Here is a 26,571-nt window from a genome sequence, read left to right as displayed (position 1 = left end):
GTTGTGCGGAATTGTGACAAAGTGTGATTCATGTTTAAGAGCTCCAAGTCCTTTGGCACCATTGTTGATGATCACAATTTCGTGCACTAAGTTTTTGGCGCCGTTGCCGGGGATTGTTCGAGTTTGGACAACTGATGGTTCATCTTGTTGCTTAGATTATGTACTTTTCTTTTTATTTTTCAGAATTTTTAAGAATGAATTCTAGAGTTTCAAGGTGATGTTCTTATCATCACAAAAGCTGATTGATTCCTATTAATTTAGCTGCTAAATGTAATGTCCTGCTGAAGCTTGGCCAACCATGTCTAATCTTTTTAGACTAAAGCTTTAGACTAACATTGCATGATTCCTGGAATTCGTATTAAAAGTTTTGATTCCCTTTATTTTCTTTTCCATATAAGTTTCGAAAATCACAAAAAAATTTATAAAATCATAAAAATAAAAAATATTTTATGTTTCTTGTTTGAGTCTAGTATCAATTTTTAAGTTTGGTGTCAATTGCATTCTTCTTGCATTTTTCGAAAACATGCAATATGTTCTTCATTAGTCTTCAAGTTGTTCTTGATGATTTCAGTGCTCTAATCTTTAAATTCTCTTGTTTTGTGTGTTTTGTTGTTTCTCATATGCATTCTCAATTTGTTAGTGTCTCCTATATGAAAATTTTTAAGTTTGGTGTCCTGCATGCATTGTTTATTTGATCTTAGTTGCAATTTTTATTGTTTCTCATCATTATAAATTCAAAAATATTTTCAAAATTGTGTCTTTTCAAGTCAATAATACAGAGAATTGAAGATTCAGAACATTCAGCAGAGGAATTAAACAGAAAAAGCTAGGCGTTCAAAACGCCCAGTGAAGAAGGAAAACTGGCGTTTAAACGCCAGCCAAGGTACCTGGCTGGGCGTTTAACGCCCAAAAAGGTAGCATTTTGGGCATTAAACGCCAGAATGGATGCCATTCTGGGTGTTTAACGCCAGGATGACACTAGAGGGAAGATTTTGTTTTTAACTCAAATTTTTTTCAAATCTTCATAATTTTTCAAAATCAAATCTTTTTCAAATCATATCTTTTCAATCATATCTTTTCAAAATCAATTTCTTTTCAATTTTTTATTACTATTTTCAAAAATCCTTGCTACAATTAATAATTTAATTCAAGATTTTCTAGTTGTTACTTGCCTATTAAGAAAGGATCAAAAGTTTTAATTCTAGAATCATATCTTCTAATCTCTTGTTAGTCAAGTAATTAACTTTAATTTTAAAACTTTCTCTCTTTAGTCTGATTTTTAATCATATCTTCTCAATCATATCTTTTCAATCACATCTTTTTCAAAATTGACTCTCAATCATATCTTTTTGATTTCTAATTTCAAAATCTTTTTCAAAAATCACTTAATTTCTTTCCCAATCTTAATTTTCGAAAATCTCAATCAAGTTTTCAAAATTTCTTTTTTTTATTATTTCAAAATATTTTTAATTTATTTTTGAAAATTCTTCCACTCTTCTCACATCCTTCTATTTAAGGGACTAACACTGCTCCTCAAGGTGCAATTTGAACTCTATCCCTCTTGATAAGTTCAAATTCTCTTCTATCTACCTCCTCCTTGTATTCTTCTTTTCTTCTGACACCTCAAGGAATCTCTATACTGTGACATAGAGGATTCCCTACCTTCTTGTTCTCTCCTCTTTCATATGAGCAGGAACAAAGATAAAGGCATACTTGTTCAAGCTGATCCTGAACCTGAAAGGACCTTGAAGAGAAAGCTAAGAGAAGCTAAAGAACAATTCTCTTTAGAGGGCCTAATAGAGCTTTTCAAGGAAGAAGAAACCATGGCAGCCGAAAACAACAATGCCAACAATGCAAGGAAGGTGCTTGGTGACTTTACTGCACCTACTCCCGACTTCTATGGGAGAAGCATCTCAATCCCTGCCATTGGAGCAAACAACTTTGAGCTTAAGCCTCAATTAGTTTCTCTAATGCAACAGAATTGCAAGTTTCATGGACTTCCATTGGAAGATCCTCATCAGTTCTTAGCTGAATTCTTGCAAATCTGTGACACTGTCAAGACCAATGGGGTTGACCCTGAAGTCTACAGACTTATGCTTTTTCCTTTTGCTGTAAGAGACAGAGCTAGGACATGGTTGGATTCACAACCTAAAGAAAGCCTGAACTCTTGGGAAAAGCTAGTCAATGCCTTCTTGGCAAAGTTCTTTCCACCTCAAAAATTGAGCAAGCTTAGAGTGGAAGTCCAAACCTTCAGACAGAAGGAAGGTGAATCCCTCTATGAAGCTTGGGAAAGATATAAGAAATTGATCAGAAGGTGCCCTTCTGACATGCTTTCAGAATGGAGCATCATAGGTGTTTTCTATGATGGTCTGTCTGAACTATCCAAGATGTCATTGGATAGCTCTGCTGGAGGATCTCTTCATCTGAAGAAGACGCCTGCAGAAGCTCAGGAACTCATTGAAATGGTTGCAAATAACCAATTCATGTACACTTCTAAAAGGAATCTTGTGAATAATGGGACAAATCAGAAGAAAGGAGTTCTTGAGATTGATACTCTGAATGCCATATTGGCTCAGAATAAAATATTGACCCAACAAGTCAATATGATTTCTCAGAGTCTGTCTGGAATGCAAGCAGCAACAGGCAGTACTAAGGAAGCTTCCTCTGAAGAAGACGCTTATGATCCCGAGAACCCAACAATGGAAGAGGTGAATTACATGGGAGAATCCTATGGAAACACCTATAATCCTTCATGGAGAAATCATCCAAATCTCTCATGGAAGGATCAACAGAGACCTCAACAAGGTTTCAATAACAATAATGGTGGAAGAAACAGGTTTAGCAATAGCAAACCTTTTCCATCATCTTCTCAGCAACAGACAGAGAGTTCTAAGCAAAGCCACTCTGACTTGGCAACCATTGTCTCTGATCTAATCAAAACCACTCAAAGTTTCATGACTGAAACAAGGTCCTCCATTAGAAATTTCGAGGCACAAGTGGGTTAGCTGAGTAAAAAAATTACTGAACTACCTCCTAGTACTCTCCCAAGCAATACAGAAGAGAATCCAAAGAGAGAGTGCAAAGCCATAAACACGTCTCACATGGCCGAACCTGGAGAGGAGGAAGAGGCAGTGATCCCCACTGAGGAAGACCTCAATGGACGTCCACTGACCTCCATGGAGTTCCCTGATGAGGAACCATGGGAATCTGAGGCTCACACAGAGACCATACAGATTTCATTGAATTTACTTCTGCCATTCATGAGCTCTGATGAGTATTCTTCCTCTGAAGAAGATGAAGATGTTATTGAAGAGCAAGTTGCTAAGTACCTTGAAGCAATCATGAAGCTAAATGCCAAGTTGTTTGGTAATGAGACTTGGGAGGATGAACCTCCATTGCTCATCAAAGAACTGGATGACTTGACTAGGAAGAGATTACCTCTGAAGAGACAAGATCCTGGAAAGTTCTCAATACCTTGTACCACAGGCACTATGACCTTTGAGAAGGCTCTGTGTGACCTGGGGTCAAGTATAAACCTTATGCCTCTCTCTGTAATGGAGAAGCTAGGGATCATTGAGGTACAAGCTGCTAGAATCTCACTAGAGATGGCAGACAATTCAAAGAAATAGGCTTATGGACTTGTAGAGGATGTCTTGGTAAAGGTTGAAGGCCACTACATCCCTGCTGACTTCATAATCCTAGAGACTGAGAAGTGTATGGATGAATCTATCATCCTTGGCAGACCCTTCCTAGCCACAGCAAAAGCTGTGATTGATGTTGACAGAGGAGAATTGATCATTCAAGTGAATGAAGACTCCCTTATGTTTAAAGCTCAAGGATATCCCTCTGTCACCATGGAGAGGAAGCATGAAGAGCTTCTCTCAATACAGAGTCAAACAGAGACCCCACAGTCAAACTCTAAGTTTGGTGTTGGGAGGCCACAACCAAACTTTAAGTTTGGTGTTGAAACCCCACATTCAAACTCTAAGTTTGGTGTTGGGAGGTTCCAACATTGCTTTGAACATCTGTGAGGCTCCATGAGAGCCCACTGTCAAGCTATTGACATTAAAGAAGCGCTTGTTGGGAGGCAACCCAATCTTTAATTATCTATGTTAAATTTCTATTTTCTTTTGTTATTTTATATTTTCTATAGGTTGATGATCATGTGAAGTCACAAAAATAATTGAAAAAGCAAAAACAAAAGGAAAAATAGAATGAAAAATAGAACACCCTGGAGGAGAAACTTACTGGCATTTAAACGCCAGAAATGGGCACCAGACTGACGTTTAACACCAGGAATGGGCAAGAAGCTGGCGTTAAACGCCAGAAATGGGCAGCAGCCTGGCGTTTAACGCCAGGATTGGCAGCAAGGGGCGTTTTGCACGCCACATGGTGCAGGGATGAGAAATCCTTGACACCTCAGGATCCGTGGACCCCACAGGATTCCCACCTACCCCACCTCTCTTTCCCTTCTTCACCCATTCACCAATCACCTCAATACCTCTTCCCCAAAAACCCTCACCTATCAAATTCCACCATTATCTTCACCACTCACATCCATCCTTCATAACACCCCACCTACCTCACCATTCAAATTCAAACCACTTTCCCACCCAAACCCACCCATAACCCCCTCTCCACTCCTATATAAATCCATCTTCACTCCTTCATTTTCACACAACCTAAACCCTACTTCTCCCCCTTGGCCGAAACACAAAGCCCCCTCCATCTCCTCTATTTCTTCTTCTTCTACTCTCTTCTTTCTTCTTTTGCTCGAGGACGAGCAACCTTCTAAGTTTGGTGTGGTAAAAGCTAAAGCTTTTTGTTTTTCCATAACCATTTATGGTACCAAAGGCCGGAGAAACCTTTAGAAAGAGGAAAGGGAAGGCAAAAGCTTCCACCTCCGAGTCATGGGAGATGGAGAGATTCCTCTCAAAGGTGCATCAAGACCACTTCTATGAAGTTGTGGCCAAGAAGAAGGTGATCTCCGAGGTCCCTTTTAAGCTCAAAAAGGGCAAATATCCGGAGATCCGACATGAGATCCAAAGAAGAGGTTGGGAAGTTCTCACCAACACCATTCAACAAGTCAGAATCTTAATGGTTCAAGAGTTCTATGCCAATGCATGGATCACCAAGAACCATGATCAAAGTGTGAACCCGGATCCTAAGAATTGGCTTACAATGGTCCGGGGGAAATACTTAGATTTTAGTCCGGAAAATGTAAGGTTGGCGTTCAACTTGCCCATGATGCAAGGAGATGCACACCCATACACTAGAAGGGTCAACTTTGATCAAAGATTGGACCAAGTCCTCATGGACATATGTGAAGAGGGCGCTCAATGGAAGAGAGATTCAAGAGGGAAGCCGGTTCAACTAAGAAGGCATGACCTCAAGCCCGTGGCGAAGGGATGGTTGGAGTTCATCCAACGCTCAGTCATTCCTACTAGCAACCGGTCTGATGTTACTATAGACCGGGCTATCATGATTCATAGCATCATGATTAGAGAGGAAGTAGAAGTTCATGAGGTTATATCCCAAGAACTCTACAAGGTGGCAGACAAGTCCTCTACTATGGCAAGGTTAGCCTTCCCTCATCTCATTTGTCACCTCTGCAATTCAGCTGGAATTGACATAGAGGAAGACATCCTCATTGATGAGGACAAGCCCATCACTAAGAAAAGGATGGAGCAAGTGAGAGAACCTCACCAAGAGCATGAGGAAACTCCTCATCATGAAATCCCTGAGATACCTCAAGGGATGCATTTTCCTCCACAAAACTATTGGGAGCAAATCAACACCTCCCTAGGAGAATTAAGTTCCAACATGGGACAACTAAGGGTGGAGCACCAAGAGCATTCCATCCTCCTCCATGAAATTAGGGAAGACCAAAGAACCATGAGAGAGGAACAACAAAGGCAAGGAAGAGACATTGAGGAGCTCAAGCACTCCATAAGATCTTCAAGAGGAAGAACAAGCCGCCATTACTAAGGTGGACCCATTCTTTAATTTTCTTGTTCTTTATTTTCCTATTTTTTGAATTTTTATGCTTATGTTTATCTATGTTTGTGTCTTTATTACATGATCATTAGTGTCTAAGTGTCTATGCCTTGAAGCTATGAAAATGAATCCATCACCTTTCTTAAAATGAAAAATGTTTTTAATTGAAAAAGAAAAAGAAGTGCATGAATTTCAAATTTTAAAACAGTTTAATTATTTTGATGTTGTGGCAATACTATTGTTTTTCTGAATGAATGCTTGAACAGTGCATATTTTTGAATTTAATTGTTTATGAATGTTAAAATTGTTGGCTCTTGAAAGAATGATGGGAAAAGGAGAAATGTTATCTGATGATATGAAAAATCATAAAATTGATTCTTGAAGCAAGAAAAATCAGTGAAAAGCTTGCAGAAAAAAAAGGATATATGCAAAAAAAAAAAGAGAAAAGAAAAAAAAAGAAAGAGAAAAAAGCAAGCAGAAAAAGCCAATACCCCTTTAAACCAAAAGGCAAGGGTGATAAAAAGGATCCAAGGCTTTGACCATCAGTGGATAGGAGGGCCCACAGGAATAAAATCCTGGCCTAAGCGGCTAAACCAAGCTGTCCCTAACCATGTGCTTGTGGCGTGAAGGTGTCAAGTGAAAACTTGAGATTGAGCGGTTAAAGTCGTGGTCCAAAAGCAAAAAGAATGTGCTTAAGAGCTCGGACACCTCTAATTGGGGACTCTAGCAAAGTTGAGTCACAATCTGAAAAGGTTCACCCAGTTATGTGTCTGTGGCATTTATGTATCTGGTGGTAATACTGGAAAACAAAATGCTTAGGGTCACGGCTAAGACTCATAAAGTAGCTGTGTTCAAGAATCAACATACTTAACTAGGAGAATCAATAACACTATCTGGATTATGAGTTCCTATAGAAACCAATCATTTTGAACTTCAAAGGATAAAGTGAGATGCCAAAACTGTTCAGAAGCAAAAAGCTAAAAGCCCCGCTCATCTAATTAATACTGATCTTCATAGATATTTTTGGAATTCATTGTATATTATCTTCTTTTTATCCTATTTGATTTTTAGTTGCTTGGGGACAAGCAACAATTTAAGTTTGGTGTTGTGATGAGCGGATAATTTATACGCTTTTTGGCATTGTTTTTAGTATGTTTTTAATATATTTTAGTTAGTTTTATTATGTTTTTATTAGTTTTTAAATAAAAATCACTCTTCTGGACTTTACTATGAGTTTGTATATTTTTCTGTAATTTCAGGTATTTTTTGGCTGAAATTGAGGGACCTGAGCAAAAATCTGATTCAGAGGCTGAAAAAGGACTGCAGATGCTGTTGGATTCTGATCTTCCTGCACTCAAAGTGGATTTTCTGGAGCTACAAAAGCCCAATTAGCGCGCTCTCAATTGCGTTGGAAAGTAGACATCCTGGGCTTTCCAGCAATATATAATAGTCCATACTTTGCCCAAGATTTAATGGTCCAAACAGGCATTCTAAGTCAGCTCAAGAATTCTGGCGTTTAACTCCAAACTGGCACAAAAGCTGGCGTTTAACTCCAAGAAAAGTTTCTACACATGGAAGCTTCAATGCTCAACCCAAGCACATATCAAGTGGGCCCAGAAGAAGATTTCTGCATTAATTACTGGTTTCTGTAAACCCTAGGCTACTAGTTCTCTATAAATAGGACCTTATACTATTGTATTTTGATCTTTGGACATCTTAGGGGATCTTTGGACGTTTAGTCCCTAGACCTTGGAGGCTGGCCATTCGGCCATGCTTACACCACTATCACTTTTGTATTCTCAACGGTGGAGTTTCTACACACCATAGATTAAGGTGTGGAGCTCTGCTGTTCTTCATGAATTAATACAAGTACTATTGTTTTTCTATTCAACTAAAGTCTATTTCTTCTCCAAGATATTCATTCGCACCCAAGAACATGATGAATGTGATGATTATGTGACACTCATCTCCATTCTCACCTATGAACGCGTGACTGACAACCACTTCCGTTCTACATGCAAACAAGCTTGAATGTGTATCTCTTGGGCTTCTAATCTCAGATTGGAACCTTCGTGGTATAGGCTAGAATTATTGGCGACCATTCCTGAGATCCGGAACGTCTAAACCTTGTCTGTGATATTCTGAGTAGGATCTGGGAAGGGATGGCTGTGACGAGCTTCAAACTCGCGATTGTTGGGCGTGTGACAGACGCAAAAGGATCAATGGATCCAATTCCAGCATGATCGAGAACCGACAGATGATTAGCCGTGCGGTGATAGCATGCGTAGAACATTTTCACTGAGAGGACGGGAAGTAGCCATTGACAACGGTGATGTCCAACATAAAGCTTGCCATGGAAAGGAGTATGAATGATTGGAAGAAGGCAATAGGAAAGCAGAGGTTTAGGAGGAACAAAGCATCTTCATACGCTTATCTGAAATTCCAACCAAAGAATTACATAAGTATCTCTATCTTTATTTTATGTTTTATTTATCTTTTAATTATCAATTTTCCATCATCATCCGAATTAGCCTGACTGAGATTTACAAGGTGACCATAACTTGCTTCAAGCCGACAGTCTCCGTGGGATCGACCATTACTCACGTAAAGTTTATTACCTGGACGACCCAGTGCACTTGTTGGTTAGTTGTGCGGAATTGTGACAAAGTGTGATTCATGTTTAAGAGCTCCAAGTCCTTTGGCGCCATTGTTGATGATCACAATTTCGTGCACCAAGCGCTACGTTACTTCTTTTAACTTTTTCGTGACTTCAAGCTTGGGGAGGAAGCTTGTGCTGTCCATACACAAGGAGTAGCACTCAATGAGTTAATTGAGTGCTCACTTAGTGAACGCTATACCAAGAAGTTTGGCACGAGGCTTGACACAAGGAACCAGTGAGCGTTGCGTTATCTTTTTTAACTCAGCACTCCACTGGAGCATGGCTCCAACCCATTTTCAAACAAGTGCCTCATGACGCATGGCACCAACACCATCCGGATTCACTCTCATTTAAGTCCAAAGCAAGCAAAGCCCATTAAACATGACTCAAAGGTACACAGAGAAGCTAGATTAGGAATTTCATTTGTAATTTGTTTTCAATTTCAATTTCATTTTCATTTGCCTATATAAAGGCATCAATTTCATTTCATTAGAAAAGGCTGACTCTGCTAGAGAGCATTAGGAGTATGGTAGAATAGAAAATCCTCTTTGAAACACTTTTAATTTTTCTGCACTGTTACATTTCAAGTATTGAATTCAATATTGGCTTATGCAAATTTCAATTTCATTCTCTGCTACAATTTCCTTTTCTGCTACGATTCTCTTCTGCAATTTCACTTTCTACAATTTTTTATTTGAGCTTACTGTGATCTGATTTACTTTTCTGTACTTTTGTTCCTCCGTACTTTATATTTGAGCTACTGTGATCTGAATTTAAATTTTCATGCACTTTGAATTTCCTGTCACTTGTTCTCAAGATCTCTTTGATTGCTTGCTTCATTGCTTTCTTTAATTTTCAGCACCTAGCCCCCTTTATATTTGATGCAATTTACCTTTCTTGCCATTTAAGATTCTGTCAATTTACATTTCTTGCTCTTTAAGATTCTGCTCATTTACTTTCTGCAACTTTAAATTCACTGCTATTTACATTCTGTTGCTTCAATTTCACTTCGATGTTAGCTTGACTAGAGTAATCACTCACTAAAGTTGCTTGATCCATCAATCCCTGTGGGATCGACCTCACTCTAAGTAAGTTATTACTACTTGATGCGACCCAGTACACTTGCCAGTGAGTTTGGTGTTGGAATTCTGATTTCCACCCATCAAAAAGCTCTTCATTGAGATTATGAATCTGTTCTCGCAAATCAGGAACATAATTTTGATTTCTTGGTGCTCTTCCAGATACAGAATTGGTAGAAGTGGTTCCAGACTTGATATAGCTAGAAAAGAATGACCCTTTTCCGTAAACTCAATTCTTCTTTTGCCCACTACACACTTCCTCCCAAATCAAGTTTTCATCAATTGGTTGTAGCTCCATTCCCTGTGCTTGAGCCTAGGCATGTTGAGCCTGAACTTCTGCCAACTTTTTTATAAACTTCTCCTGTTGCACAATGATTATATAAATTATATTATTATTATTAAGACAAATAGCCATGCATATCACAGTGCAGCAAATGCAGATTATAGAAAACCAAGCTGATGATTCTGTTGACTTTTGTAATTGAGATAAGCTTCTTCAACAAGGTTTAGATTACAGAGAAGTAAAAAGATTCATTTGATGATGGGTTGGTATTTGGTAAACCCAATCCACACTAACTTATAACCCAAATATACAAAGTAAGTGTGACATGGTAGATGGGCGTATTCAAGACTCTAACATAGTATCCTGTGCTAATCATATCATCATATATATCAAAGAAAGAAAAATAATTGAAAATAAAAATAAGAAAGAGAAAGAGAAAGAGTGAGGGACACAGAAAGATAGATAGGTGGTGTGTGTTCTTTGCATGCAATGGCCATGTGCACGCGCATATGTTGTGGGGTGATCAATGAAAGTGAATACACCTTCAATTCATGCATCATCATATCCCACCATATGCCATATATATCCATCATTATTATCATTGTTTGCTACTACCAATATTCATCATACATATATCTATAATCTCTTATTCTCTTATTTTTGGTAGAACCATTTCTATAAAAAAAATTTAACTCGTTAGATAAATGATGATAACTACTTATATATTTAATATTTTTTTTGTGGGACAACAAAATTAAATTCTACATATTTTCATAATATATATATATATATATACAAATTCTGATATTATATCATGATATTTTTTAATTAAACTGATAAAAATATATTAATAATTATATATGTGACAGATTTAGACAATCAACTTTTTTGGGGTTTTACGTTCAGTTTAGATAAGCTTCAAAGAGAAACACAATCTTGTTCAATTACTGTATCAATTCAGTTTACATTTTTTGTTTTCAAAAGAGCTACTTTCTTGTTCTTCAATTCATCATATGCCTTCTTGTTCTTCAATTCATCAATATTTCTATTTCTCTTTAAAGAATTAAGATAATTACTAATATATATATATATATATATATATATATATATATTCAAGTGGCAGCATGTCATTAATTTAACATTTATGCTATATCTCACATGAGTGTCTTGAGAGCGCTTGTCCACCCATTTAGACTTGTCACTTTTAAGTGTGTGGGTTTCTTTGAAGACCTCCTCGTGGGTTGGTGTACGACCCAACTGCTTCTTCTGTTCCACATAAAACACAAAATAAGAAAAATTTTACATAAATAGATGTCTATTAAATAAGATCTAAAGCCACTTAAATTATATTACCATCCTCTCTATAGTTGAGCTCAATGGAATAGAACCACCGCAATAGACAGAACCACCTAAGAGTGATGCTCGATTCTTCCTTGCTTTTTTCCTTATATTTTTCCATTTCTGATCTGTTTCCAGTAACTTTCCAACACATTTTTGTAAGCAGGAATTAGCCATTCGTGGGTTGTATCCACACCCTCACAGATATTTGACATCATTTGGCTAAATCGCTTACTTGTCCTATACTTGAAAGCCCTCCAGAAAAACTCATCATCATCATCATCAATAAGAAAGTGGCTCTGCACATACTCATCAAGTTACTACTTATAAGATTCAAATTACATGAACAATATTCAATCAAGTTATGATTAAAGACAAGTTATGATTAAAAAAGAAAGAACAAGTTATTCAATCATTATATATAATCCAACACTTTTACCTTCCACTCCTTAAACCAAAATTTCTTTGTCGGAAGAGGGACATCTCTAAACTTTTTGTACGGTTTATCATATCATTTCTTGTTGATCTCTGTAATCTTCTGAGAACCAGGAGGGAAAGGTAACCAACTAATAATTTCATAAAGAATTGACAAGTTAGGAAACTAAAAAAATAGTTTTAAGTCATTAGCACTTTAATCTGAAATTAAAATATAGTAGTAAACACATATCTTTAGTCTATTAGCACTTTAATCATAATCAGGAAGCATATAACTAGTGAAAACATATACAAACAAAATTCAAATAGATGCTGCTATTTTAGTTATGGAGAGATCCAAATTTTATTCTTCCTGAAGTCAAACATATACAAACAAAATTCAAATATGATCCACTTTCCATTATCTGATATCTTCCCAAGTCCTTTAACCCTTTGCCAAATCTCTAAACCACTTAATCTGGTAGGAGCCTCTTCACTTTCTATTTTATTCTTCCTGAAGTCATTCTTATTGCGCCTATAAGGGTGGTTTATCGGCAAAAACCTCCGATGACAATCAAACCATGATGCCTTGCCTCCATGTGATAGTGTAAAAGACTTGGTATCCTCCATGCAAATAGGACATGACAATCTTCCTTGTGTCATCCACCCAGACAACATCCCATAAGCCGGGAAATCATTGATAGTCCACATCAATGCTGCCTTTAAGATGAAATTCTTCTTTTCTACAATATCATACGTTAAAATACCAGGATTCCACAACTCATTTAATTCGTCAGAATACATCAATATTGGCTTTAGGGTTATTAGGACCAGGTATTAAGCAAGTCAAGAACAAATAAGGATCTTTCATACACATTCCAGGAGGTAGATTGTATGGAATTATAATTACGGGCCAACAAGAATAAGGCTTGCTAAATTGGATATTTGGGGTAAACCCATCAGAGCAAAGACCTAACCTAATGTTTCTAGGCTCCAAAGCAAAATTAGAGTGGATACGGTCAAAGCTTTTCCATGCCTTCCCATGTGACGGATGGGTCATCACGCCATCATCACATTGGTTTTTTATATGCCATGTCATGTGTGGAGCTAAACTCATTGACGCATAAAGCCTTCGAAGTATAGGGATTAAGGGTAAGTAGTGCATCCGTCTGACAGGAACTCTCTTGGACTTACAACCACCATCGGAAATAGGCTTGAATCTAGGTGCTTCACAAAACTTGCAACTAGTTAGAGCAGCATCGTTTTTTCGATACAACATGCAATTGTTTGAGCAACAATCTATTTTGATTGCCTTCAATCCAAGCTTTTGCACTAACTTCTTAGCCTCATAGTAATCCCTAGGTATGGCACTACCCTCAGGAGCAATTTCCCTAATTAAGGTGGCCCACTTCTTAAATGACTCCTGTGATTGGTTTCCCTCGGCCTTAATGCATAGCATTCTAACAGCTATCGATAGTTGAGAGTGCACACAACCTTCCCACAAAGGCTTTTGAGCTGCCTCAAGAAGATCAAAAAAATTTTTAGCCTCTACATGAGGATCCTCTGGACCAGCAGAATCGAAAACCATTTCATGATACCTTCTGGAGTTTTCTTCCTAGCTAATGTCATACATATCACATTCTTCCACATTTGCACCACTTTCTGAACCACCTTCCCCACAATTATTGAATCCCGTCTGATTAATCCCTATGTCGTCAATCTCTCCATGTTTTGTCCAAATTCAATAATTTGGCATAAACCCATTTTTCCACAAATGCATCTTAATAATGTTCAGCTCTTTATAATTTGTATATCTACACTTAACGCATGGGCATCTACACTTTCCTTCCGACTTCACAACATCTAACTTACTAATTGTTTCTATAAACTCCTCAACCTTGTCATAAAACTCAGGTTGAATACCCCTCTTATTGGATTCAACCTATCATACATCCACACTCGATGTTGCCAAGACATTTCTTACGAATTTGATATTTTTAGTACCTATAAATCATCTAATACAAGCAACATTTCATCTATCATACAACATCCTATCAATATTTAACCATATCAATATTTTCAATGCAATACAAGCAACAACATAACACAAGTAATATTTCATTTATCATACAATACCCTAGAAATCAATGAAGTTTACAACACAAGAATTGCACTAACCTTAACTCCAAGAAAAAAGTTGAAGAGATTGGACCAAAAATCTCTGAGCAAACACACAAATTAGTCTTCTAATAATCAACTACTGTGCAATGAGAGAGAGAGTGTGTGTGTGTGTGTTAGAGTATTATTTTTATAAAATCAACACACAAATTTATGAATATTTATAAAATAATATTTCAAGATTAAAGTAATATATATTTGACTAAAATATCTTTTACTAACTATATATAAAAAAGAAAATTAAAGAGAAACCAAACGGATCTAAAATTTTTTTATTTATGTATCATTTTTAACTTAATTAAACAATTTTATCAATATAAAAGAGAAACCAAACGGATCTAAAACTTCAAATTCCTACGGAACCATAACCCTATGAAATGGCTGTAGGAAACATAACAGATACATACATAGATAAAGTAGTATTGATTTCCTATAAAATATAAATGAAAGTTACTTTGGATTATTACACAAATTGAGAGTCAGATTTAGATACATATTGAGACATATGCCACATGCATTAAGAACTCTTATAACATTACGTACAGCTGTGTGACCAAGTCTTTTATGCCATAGTTCAATTGGGTTATAATTTTGTTTATTAGATAATAAGACATATTTAGATGAATAATTAATATTAGGTGAACCAAAATCAGACTTGCAAAGAGTTATAGTAGTAGCTAGTAACACATTTAAACACAAGACATATTGAGTTATTACTATTATTATTGAAATTCACATGCTGATCACAATTGTATATAGTTTTGGAATTACGAGAATTAAATTTAGATTTACAATGATTTAAAGAATGAGTACTAGAGTCAGATTCTAAACATGATGGAGTAATATGATTGTATTTAGAAATAGCAGAATCAGAATTAAGACATAATGGGTGCTTATAAGTTAAATTCACAAATTGAACACAATTATAAATACATTCGGAATTAAGAGAATTCAAGTTAGATTTGCAAGAAATTAAAAAAGTAATGTTCTTGTCAGAAATTCTATTATTGCATTTCACAATTTGGTCTTTATTACAAGAGGCTGCTAAAATAATTTATTGTCATTTTGATTTGTGTCTTCTACATCTTAGTTAAACACAATATACTTCAATAACACTGTAAATCACTACCTTTTTCCTATATCAAAAATAAAAAATGAGCATAAAATTCTAAGAATATATTTTAAAAGTATCAGTTATCTAAGACAGAAAATTGCTGGAAATGACCCAGTTCTTCTAACCAATATACTTAACATCCAGGCAGCTGAAAACACATGTGAAATGCAAAGGATAACCTTTGATGAACCAAACTAACCAAGAGGATGAGAAACTCACTAGATTGCTATTTGAGTATATTTGAGTCCTTAGCAGATCAGTTTGAGGCCCAATTGCAACTGGTAGTAAAAGTAGAAGTAATACATTAACCAAACAAGAGAGAAAATAAAGTCAGAGATTCATATAACTCATCTAAAAGAAAACAACGTGGCATGAAAAATCAAATGTAGCTAGGGCAGAAGCAAAATAATATCTACCTTCCCACAATAATTAACATTTAATCCCCTTTCAGATTTAAATATCTACCTTACCACAATAATATAAGATGCTAATATATACTGTATTCCATGGAAAATCAAATGTAGCTAGGGCAGAAGAAGCAGAATGCCATGAAAAAGACAAGGATTTATGGATATGAAAATAATTACAATACAGCTTACATCAACACCTTACATGCATGTATTAAAACTAGCTGAAGAGGGAAATTTTAGAACCCTAGGAGCTAGAACCACGGGATTCATGCGTACAAAAAATGAAATTGAGGAAAGAATAGACAAATTGTTGAGTAAGCAAACTTGATTATCAAAACAAGTACGGAGCTTGAGATTAACAACATGTAGCACAGCAGCAGCAAAACAGGGTAGTTCTTTTTTTTTTTTTAATTTTTTTAAAAAGAATAAATAAAATAATTGGATATAATTAGCTAAATATGAAAGAAAGAGATACATAATATAGAAGAACATATCAAAATAGTTTTCAATATGACTCCAATCTAATTCCCTATATCTATATTAAAAATCCAACATGGGGACCATGCCTTTTAGATTCATTAACCCCAAATTCAATAACAAAAAATTAAAATACTATACAAAATCAATACAAGAAATAGCTTAGATCTTCATCTCTTTAATTAGCCACTGATATACCATAAAAATATATATAGGATTAACACCAAAATGAAAATAAAAAATAAAGATCATAATAAGTACAAGAATTAAAAATTGAATTATTAGAAGGTTTAAAAGCTAGCTCTCTTAGGAGAAGTGAGGGTAATCTTAGAGCCCAAGGGTGAAGTTCCAACTTGAATCTCAAAGGAATCATAACGAATGAAGAGTTTAACAACAAGAAGCCTTGAAACAAGCACAACAATTAAGATGGACCATTGCCAACACATTTTTACAAAAAGTGAAATTTTAAAATGCTAATACCTGGGTCCTTGATGTGATGGTTTTCCAATGAAGAGATAACGAATACCTGCAGCACGCTTAGATATATGATAATAAAGGCCTGCAAAAAATGGGGGAAAATGGAATGCATGTAGAGAAGTTACTTTTGAAAATTTTATCACTTCAATGAGCCTATCGAGCAAAAGGATCACCTTTAAAGTAGAACAACATTAGATTAGCACAAAGAACCATTGTATCAACTCACGCACAAAGGGGAGCATCTGGTGGCAGGGTATTAAAATTTTATTCAGTTAAAGCAAAATATTCTTTTAGACAAAGCCAATTCAAACTTTGTAAGCTTAAGCAAACATACAGCTCCAACAAAAGAAGAAAATAATCGGGTTTCATACAAGGATCAGCCAAGTATAATTTAAATTGTGAGTTCTGACTTCTCATACAATTTTGAAGGGAGAACAAATAATAGAACAGTATATAACTATAACAGTTTTACAAAAATTATTGAGGATAAATATACCACAGGCCATCGCTGAACCACATGCAACCAAAAACCACTCAGTTTTTGCTTCAATCTTGAAAGAGTTGTACTATATTTTTCTGATGTTGAAGGACTAACCGCAGAGTCCTGTGAACTACGGCTACTGTAGCACTTTCACCATAACTCTCAGCAAACTCTGAATCAGCAAGGGCAGTGCCACGGGAAGCAATTCATGAACTGTTAAATAAACAATCAATTCATCACAAAACTTGACACACAGTGGCTCTTTCATGGTGAATAATCAAAGAACTCGATGAGTTAATCCAAATTTAGGAGATACAGGCAAACGCAGAGATTAAATCACAAAATCGGAAATAAAATCACAAAATCAAAGGCAAACGCTAGCTTAATCCTAAATAAAAAACGGCGAGGAGCAGAGAATCAGAAACAACGCACAGCGAGGAGGGAGGAACTTGTCGCGATGGCGATGCCATGAGCTCAACTCAGAACTTCGTGCGACGATGAGGAGAGGAGGAACGATGCGAAGAGGGCCGGGTAGAGCTTCCCCAGATGACGAAGGCACCCACGGTCTGTCCCCGCCGGCGGCGACAGCAACTTCTACCAGAGGAGAAGAGTTCGAGGGATGAGGGCGAAGAGTTCGACAGCACCTTCTACAGCAACGTTCAAAAGGAGTGTGAATGGATGGTGATAAAATTAGGGTTACCTCAATATTTTCGACAGAAAATTTAAATTACAGACAGATTTTCTGTCTGTAATAATTTAATAAAATGCAGCGTTTTGTCTATTTAATTACAGACGAATTTTCCGTCTGTAACCATTTTCCATAAAAAAAATTAATTTTTCCGATGGAATTATCAACAGATTCTCTTTTCAGTCTGAAATTTATGCTAATCCATTTTTTTTTTGTTTTCAAACAAAAAATTCCTCTGAAATTTCTTCTGTATTTTCGTGGGATAAAATCCGTCGGAAATATCCGTCTGTAATAACTAGTTTTCTAGTAGCAGTTACACTCAAGTAGTATTTTGCAATAATCATGTTAGGTATATTTTAAAATCAACTATTAAAATTAATTATTAGGATAAAATATAAATTAGAATATAAAATACACATTAAAAATAAATTAAATAATATATATATTTATACACAAATATATAATGATTAATTTTAGTATAAAAATAATATTTTTAATTTTGCAAACAACGTAACTAAACATACGCTTTTCTAATTAATGAAACGCTTACACAACTTTGAGAGATTCAGGCTTTGTCTAACAATACTACATCACCTATTGATATCGACGACTAGATGAGCTCGCCAGATATCTAATCTTGATTCTCTGAAGCCATTGAAATTCAATCTCTTCTGTATAACACTCACTTTATCGGTGCAAGGTCTAGTCCTATAAAGTTATTTTTATACAACATCTCTAAAATAAATCTTTATTTTTATAGTAATATAAATGGAAAGACTTTTTGCTGACACAACATTCATACATTAAATTTGAGAATTTATTTATTTAGGTATCATTATTAAAAATTTTAAATTTTTATTTATAAATTATAACTTATTATTTACTTAAGTTATTATTTTTAAAATTTTTAAATGCGCTTTCTTAAATTGTTAGGTATTTAAATTTTAAAATTATTGAATTAATTATTTATTTAGTTGTCGTCACAAATATTTTTTAAAAATTTTAAATTATTATTTACTTAGGTTGTTTACTATATTTTAAAGTTTTATTTATAAATTATAAATTATTATTTGATTATGTTGTTACTTTTTAATTTTAAGTTATTTGCTTCGATAGGTTATTTTGCTTAAGTTGTTATTTTTTAAATTTTAAGTTATCTGCTTAGATTATCTTAAATAAGTTCACGTAATTATTGATTATTGTAGTTACCTCATATTTCTAAGCTAATAAAATAAAATTTAAAAAAACTAATTTAAATTTACTCTAATTTAAATTTATTCTTAAACTAATAACTTTATGTAATTATTGTAATTTTTGAAAAAACTAAATTCTATTTAAACAAACTAAATAGAAAAATAAGGGAGCCACTTCACATAATAACAATAATAATTCTATTTAAATAATTAAATAGAAAGATACTTTTATCATCTTTTGAATTAAGAGCGCATTAGTTTTATCACTTAGAATTTATAACTAATAAGTACGAATTAGTTTTGATAATAATAATAATAATAATTAGTCAATTAGTTTTCGTGTAATAATAATCTTTATCTTTATCTTTATTGTAATCTTTATTTTTATAGTAATATAAATGGAGAGACATTTTGTTGACGTGACGCTGATACGTTGAGTTTGAAAGTTTATTTACTTAGGTGTCGTCATTAAGAATTTTTCAAATTTTATTTATAAATTACGACTTATTATTTGTTTGGGTTATTACTTTTTTAATTTTTAAGTTTGATAAACCATTATTTTATGGTTTATCTTATGCTGAATTGAGTGGTTTTTATCAAGCTTTTGCACATTTATTCATACAATTTGCATGATTTTACAATTCCTTCCTAATTTTGCTCTATGGTTGAAAACTTGCTTCCTAAGCCTTTAAATTTTATATTTTTTCCCTCTTTTTTTCATTCGATGCAGTGATATGTGCCTTAAGTGTTTTCAGGCTTTATAGGGCAGGAATGATTTAGAGGATAGAGAGGAAGCTTGCATAAAGGGAAGAAGCACAAGAAATAAAGGAGACAACCAGCGAGGAGCGACGCGCACGCATGGCTCACGCGTGCGCGTGAATTGGAGTTCGCACGGCGACGCGTGCGTGTGCCTGACACGTATGCGTGAAAAGGAAAATTGCCAAACGACGCGCACGCGTGATTGACGCGTACGCGTGACATGCGCTACCTGCAGAAATCGCAGAAAACGCTGGGGGTGATTTTGGGCCGAGTTTGGACCCAGTTTCCAGTCCAGAAACATAGACTAGAGCCAGGGGACGAGCAGAGACTCAACACACATTCTCACTCGCATAGTTTTAGTTTTAGATTAAAATCTTAGAGAGAAATCACTCTTCCTCTAGGTTTTCTACACACTCATAGTTTTTATAGTTTATGCTTTTGCTTTGGATATTGAGAAGAGTTACTACCTCTATTGAAGTTGCTATTACTCTAATTTGTTTTCTTATTCCTTTACTCTTTTGATTACTTATTAACCCTGTTCAGATAGGTACGTTTATGATTTTAGAATTTATTAATGCAAAGAACTACTTTTACCTTTAATTAATTTTCAGTTATTATTTCATTTAATTTATCATGTCTTCTTCTTATTCCTTTATGAAATTCACATTCATGTCAATGGAGTAGACTCCCAACTTGACTTGGGGTTGATTAAAAGGCCAGAAAACCCTTGAGTTGGAATACTCAAGTGTTAATTTTAATTAGAAGTTGTTGGCTGGCTCTCTAGTCTCTAACTCTAATCCTTCTTTGGGGAGAGGATTAGGACCTGAGGTTTATAGTTGGTTAGTTACTTACTTGACTTTCCCTTATCAGGTAAGGGATGACTAAGTAGAACAACAACCTCTTAATATTATACTTGGGAAAATCTAACAAGGATAGAACTTCCAATTAATCATTCTTCCGGTCAAGGCTTTTTAATTGATTATATAAATTCTCTTGCTAATTCTCATTGCTTTAATTTACAATGATTTACTTTTCTGTTCTCCAACTCTTAAAATTTCTCGGAAAACTCCTGACTAATAAAATAGCACTCTTTTGTCAACTCATTGGGAGACGACCTGGGATTCATACTCCTAGTATTTTATTCTAAAATTTGTGACAACCCTTTCTAAATTGATAAGTGAATTTTTGCTGGTTAAGAACTATAATTACAACGTATTTCTTATATTAATCTCTTAATCGGCTGATTTCCGCTCCCATCAATTTTTGGTGCCGTTGCCGGGGAGTTACATTAGCGTGCTGAACTATTAGTTGGTGTACATATTTTTAATTTTTGCATATTTTATTTTATTTTATTACCATGAGCTGTATGTTTCTTTCATTGAATGACGCGTTCGCTGCCTGATCCGAGCTTAGCCGCACTTGATCCTGAAATTGAAAGAACTATTTCACGTATTAGGCGAGCTCGGTGTTGGTTAGCCTCTGAGGGTGGAGAAGTGGTTACTACTAATTCACCAGTCTCTTCTGAAGGCGAATCTGAAGCGGCATTTAAGGAAGAAACAAGCTCTTTTACTACTGATTCTATTAATTTACGTGCAGGTAACATGGCGGAGCCCAGGAGGATTACTCTCCAGGAGGCAGGAGCTCCAGACTTTACACTGCAACCGTATCAAGCGCGTCACCCAAATCTGGCTGCAGATTTTGAACTGAAGACTGCGCTAATCAACTTAATGCCTAAGTTTCACGGCTTACCTGCTCAGGAGCCTATCAAGCACCTCAGGGATTTTCAGACAGCCTGTTCTACTATTAGGCGTCATGGTGCTGATGAGACTTCTATTCTACTAACTGCCTTCCCGTTTTCTCTTGAGGAAAAGGCGAGGGAGTGGTACTACACCCAACCTGAAGCAGTTGTTACCAACTGGGATACGCTCAGGAGAGAATTCTTGGAAAAATACTTTCCAGCTGAAGTTACAGATAGACTGAGGAAAGAGATTTCCTACATCATTCAAGGTGAATCAGAGACTCTTTATGAGTATTGGGAGCGCTTCAGGAATCTTCTGGACGCATGCCCCTACCACATGATCAACAAATTGGTGTTGATCAGCTACTTCACACAAGGCACGAAGCCTCAGGATAAGACTACATTGGATGGTGCGAGTAATGGTTCTCTGAAAAAGTACAAGATCACGGATGAAGCGTGGCAACTGATCACTGATCTAGCAGAGTCTACTCGAAATGTCAGGCACAGGAACAACCATCCCAAGGCTGTTGCAGAGGTTTCCTCTAGCAGTGAGACTACTGCTTTCACACAGGCTCTATGTAAGATGACCAACCTACTGAAGCAGATACAACTGAATCAACAACAACCTCAGCCTCCCCCACCACAACAAAGTCAACAGTTGGTTCCTCAAAGGGTATGCGAAATATGTGCTGATTATACTCATTACACTGATGAGTGTCTGCAGCTCCAACAAGAAGACAACACCTTGGCAGCTACTCATAATTTCTATGACCGCTCGAATCAAGGATACAATCAACAAGGCGGAAATTACAACCAAGGTGGAAACTACAATCAAGGTTGACAAGACAACTCCAACCAGGGATGGAGAGATAATTCCAATCAAGGATGGAGGGACAACTACAACAGAGGAGGCAGAGACAACAATGAAAATCAGAGGTAGAACAACAACAACAGACAACAAAACCAAAACCAGCCTTACAGAGCACCTCACCAAAGGCAGACCCAAGCGCCTCAGAACAACCAACAGCAGGTCCCCCAAGTCACTTACCCATATTCCTCTCCCAATGATGAGTTGCTTCCCTCTCTTGCGCAATGACAACAGACCATTCAAAGCACACTTACCGGTCTGACCTCTGCTATACAAGCTCTCGTCTCACAGATGGGATCGTCGAGTACCTCCAACACTCAACCTGCAAGCTCCAGTACACTTCCGTCTCAGCCTGTACCCAACCCCAAAGGAGGAATCAACGCTATTAATTTGAGGTCCGGGACTACACTACCAGAGAGGAGTCATGCGGAGCCAAGCTTCACAGAAGACACTCCAGTTGAAAATACTGTGGAGGTAGAGGATGCTGAAAAAGAAGATGTAGTACAAGACTTGGTTGAAGAAGAAGCAGCTCAACCAAGGAATGGAGAATCAAGGGACGCAGATGTTGCAAGTGACGCCATTCCTATTCCATTTTCACACCTTGCTAGGAAGCCTAGAAAGAAGATGGAACTAGACCCTAAAATGGTAGAAATATTCAAAAAGGTTGAGGTAACCATTCCATTTTTTGATGCCATTTAGTAGGTACCTAGATATGCTAAGTTTCTAAAGAATTTGTGCATGCATAAAGATAAACTACAGGATTTAGAAACTATTCCTCTAGGTAGCTCCATTTCTGCTTTAGTGGGTGATATACCTGAAAAATGTAGTGACCCAGGTCCATGCATGGTTACTATTACTATAGATGGTGTGAAATTTTCTGACTGTATGTGTGATTTAGGAGCGTGTGTTAGCATTATGCCATTGTCTGTATATGATGCTTTGAGGCTCCCTCCCTTAAAAAGGTCGGCAGCTCGTTTTGTATTGGCAGATAAAAGCATAATCACAGTAGTTGGAATTGCTGAGGACGTGCTAGTGAGCATTAAGGGGCTCACATTTTCCATTGATTTCTATATTTTGGAGATGCCCCCTAATGACTCAGGAAGACCATCATCCATCCTGCTTGGAAGGCCATTCCTGAAGACTTCAAAGTTCAAATTAGATGCCTTCTCAGGAACTTACTCTTTTGAGATAGATGGCAGAGCAGTGAGCTTCAACTTGGATGAAGCTATGAAGCATCCCCCGGAAGATCATTCCATCTTCCAGTGCGACATCATTGATGAGACTGTAGCTGCAGTTCTCCAAGAAGAAATAACAGAGATGCACATGGAGCATGGTCCAAGTATGGGGAAATCCTCTGAACACAATGAGGACACTTTGCCATCATCACTAGCTCCAGATGATCTAGTGCCTAGCCATGAGCAGAAAATGGAGTTGAAGCCCTTTCCACCCCACCTCAAGTATGCTTACATTGAGGATAATCAAAAGCTCCCAGTTATCATTGCAAGGGAACTCACTTCCCAACAGGAGGAGCAGCTGCTTAGTTTGCTGAGAAGACACAAGAAAGCAATTGGGTGGAGCTTGGCGGATATAGTAGGCATCAGCCCTCAAGTTTGTGAGCACATAATATTTTTAGAAGAGGGAACAAGGCCTGTCCGTCAACTTCAGAGGCGGTTGAACCCCACCATCTTAGAAATTGTCAAGAAAGAAGTGACCAGGCTGCTTGAAGCAGATATCATCTATCCCATCTCAGATAGTGAATGGGTTAGCCCAGTACAAATGGTGCCCAAGAAGTCTGGAGTCACAACAGTGAAGAATGAGCATGGAGAGCTCATAGCAACTAGAGTGCAGAATTCATGGGGAGTTTGCATTGATTGCGCCTCAACCAAGTTACTCGCAAGGATCATTACCTCTTGCCATTTATTGATCAGATGCTTGATCGCCTGTCAGGTAAACTACATTACTGCTTTTTAGATGGTTTTATAGGCTATTTTCAAATTCATATAGCTCCTGAGGATCAAGAGAAGACTACTTTTACATATCCCTTTGGAACGTATGCATACAAGAGGATGCCTTTTGGCTTGTGTAATGCACCGGCTACCTTCCAAAGGTGCATGATGAGTATCTTCTCAGATCTTATTGAGAACTGTATGGAAGTTTTTATGGATGACTTTAGTGTTTATGGTGATTCATTTAGCCTTTGCTTGGATAGTTTAGCTAGAGTATTAGATAGGTGTGTCAGTTCAAACCTTGTATTAAATTTTGAAAAATGTCACTTTATGGTAAAACAAGGTATTGTACTAGGACACGTTGTTTCTAATACTGGTATTTCTGTAGATCCAGCAAAGGTAGATCTCATTTCTAGTTTACCTTACCCCTCCTCCGTGAGGGAAGTCTGTTCGTTCCTTGGTCATGTAGGTTTCTATCGGAGATTTATCAAGGACTTTAGTAAGGTAGCATTGCCTTTATCCAGACTGCTGTCGAAGGATGTCGAGTTCGAGCTGAGTGAGGACTGCATGGAAGCGTTTGATAAGCTGAAGATCGCCTTGACTCAAGCTCCGATTGTGAGAGGACCAGACTGGAGCTAGCCATTTGAGATTATGTGTGACACCTCCAACCATGCAGTAGGAGTGGCGTTGGCTCAGCACGAAGGTAAGGATCCTTTCGTAATTGCTTATGCTTCTAAGACCTTAGACGCTGCTCAGTCTAATTACACTACCACTGAAAAGGAGCTTCTGGCTATCGTTTTTGCTCTGGATAAATTCTGAGCCTATTTACTTGGTACTAAGGTGGTAGTGTACTCAGACCACGTAGCTCTAAAATATTTATTAGCTAAAAAAGAGTCCAAACCAAGGCTAATACGTTGGATATTGCTGCTGCAAGAATTTGATTTAGAAATTAAGGGTAGGAGTGGTTTCCAAAATTTAGTGGCAGACTACTTGAGTCGCTTTGAGCACATTAAGGATGACTCCACTCCTATCAATGATGCTTTTCCATTAGATAGCTTGCATGTAATATCTAAAGTAGTTCCTTGGTAGGAGCTTATAGCTAATTATCTAGTTAGTCATACCTTCTCTCCCAATTTTACTAAGCATCAAAGGGACAAGCTGAAAAGCGAGTCCAAATTTTATATATGGGATGACCCATATTTATGGAGGTATGGTGTTGACCAGATAATTAGAAGGTATGTATCTCAATCAGAATTTTAGTCCATTTTAGAGGCCTGCTACTCTTCTGAGAGTGGTGGACATTTTGGCCCTCAAAGAACAGCTAGAAAAATTTTAGACTGTAGATTCTGGTGGCCTACTCTTTTTAAGGATGCTACTACCTTTTGTAAATCTTGTTCTCCATGCCAAAAGTTTAGAAATATATCCAAGAGGGATGAGATGCCCCAACAACTTATGCTATTTTGTGAAATTTTTGATGTTTGGGGCATTGACTTCATGAGTCCATTCCCAAACTCTAGTGGTTTCTTATCTATACTGTTAGCTGTAGATTATGTTTCTAAATGGGTGGAAGCAATTCCTGTCCGTACTGATGATGTTAACACTGTTGTCTCTTTTGTTAGAAATCATATTATCTGTCGTTTTGGGTCACCACGAGCAATTGTGAGTGATCAAGGCACTCACTTTTGTAACAGGAGATTGACAGGCATACTAAAAAGACATGGCATCATTCACAAGGTAGCTACAACTTATCATCCCCAAACCAATGAGCAAGCAGAGGTGTCTAATAGAGAGATCAAGTGCATTCTGCAGAAGATAGTCTAGCCTCATAGGAAGGACTGGAGCACCAGACTTGTAGATGCGCTCTGGGCTTATCGGACAGCATACAAGATGCCCATAGGAATGAGTCCCTTCCGCTTAGTATATAGAAAGGCTTGTCACCTCCCAGTGGAGGTGGAACACAAGGCTTTCTAGGATGTAAGGAAATACAACATGGGATTTGAGCAGGCCGGTGCTGAAAGGAAGCTACAACTGGCAGAACTGGAGACCCTTCGACTCGAAGCATATGACAACTCTAGACTGTACAAAAAAAGGTGAAGGCTGTGCATGACAAGCATATCAAGAGAAGAGAGTTCAGACCTGGGGAGCTAGTCCTCCTTTACAACTAAAGGTTGAGATTCATGCCAGGCAAGTTGCGTTCAAGATGGAAAGGCCCCTACAGGGTAGAAAAGGCAGAGCCATACGGAGTCTTTCACCTGAATCATCCTTCAAGCTCCAAATTCATCAAGGTCAATGGACATCGCTTAAAGCTATATCATGGTGACAAGATGAAGAACACCAAGGAGCTAGAGATCTTCCTCTTGGAAGACCCACCAACAGAAGCAGATTGAGCTTGGGGACTGTCCAACTTAAGGATGTAAAAGCAAAGTACTAGGTGGGAGACAACCCACCATGGTATGATTGTTCCTTTTCATT

At 36.9% G+C, this 26,571-nt stretch overlaps 1 non-coding gene and 1 pseudogene across 1 annotated transcript; both read right to left on the bottom strand.

Annotated features, from left to right (window-relative positions):
• Nucleotides 1-2,225: 2,225 nt before the first annotated feature.
• LOC148572217 (small nucleolar RNA R71) lies at nucleotides 2,226-2,333 on the bottom strand. The gene has a single exon (XR_015908073.1). It is a non-coding gene; the product is annotated as a small nucleolar RNA R71 (small nucleolar RNA).
• A 9,782-nt stretch (nucleotides 2,334-12,115) lies between these two features.
• On the bottom strand, nucleotides 12,116-13,747 carry LOC148572216 (uncharacterized; annotated as a pseudogene).
• Between the last annotated feature and the right edge of the window lie 12,824 nt (nucleotides 13,748-26,571).

The sequence above is a fragment of the Arachis ipaensis genome, chromosome B3 (genome assembly GCF_059453495.1).
Source record: "Arachis ipaensis isolate K30076 ecotype BB chromosome B3, ASM5945349v1, whole genome shotgun sequence".
NCBI lineage: Eukaryota > Viridiplantae > Streptophyta > Magnoliopsida > Fabales > Fabaceae > Arachis > Arachis ipaensis.
This window is presented reverse-complemented; position numbering and strand designations above follow the sequence as displayed.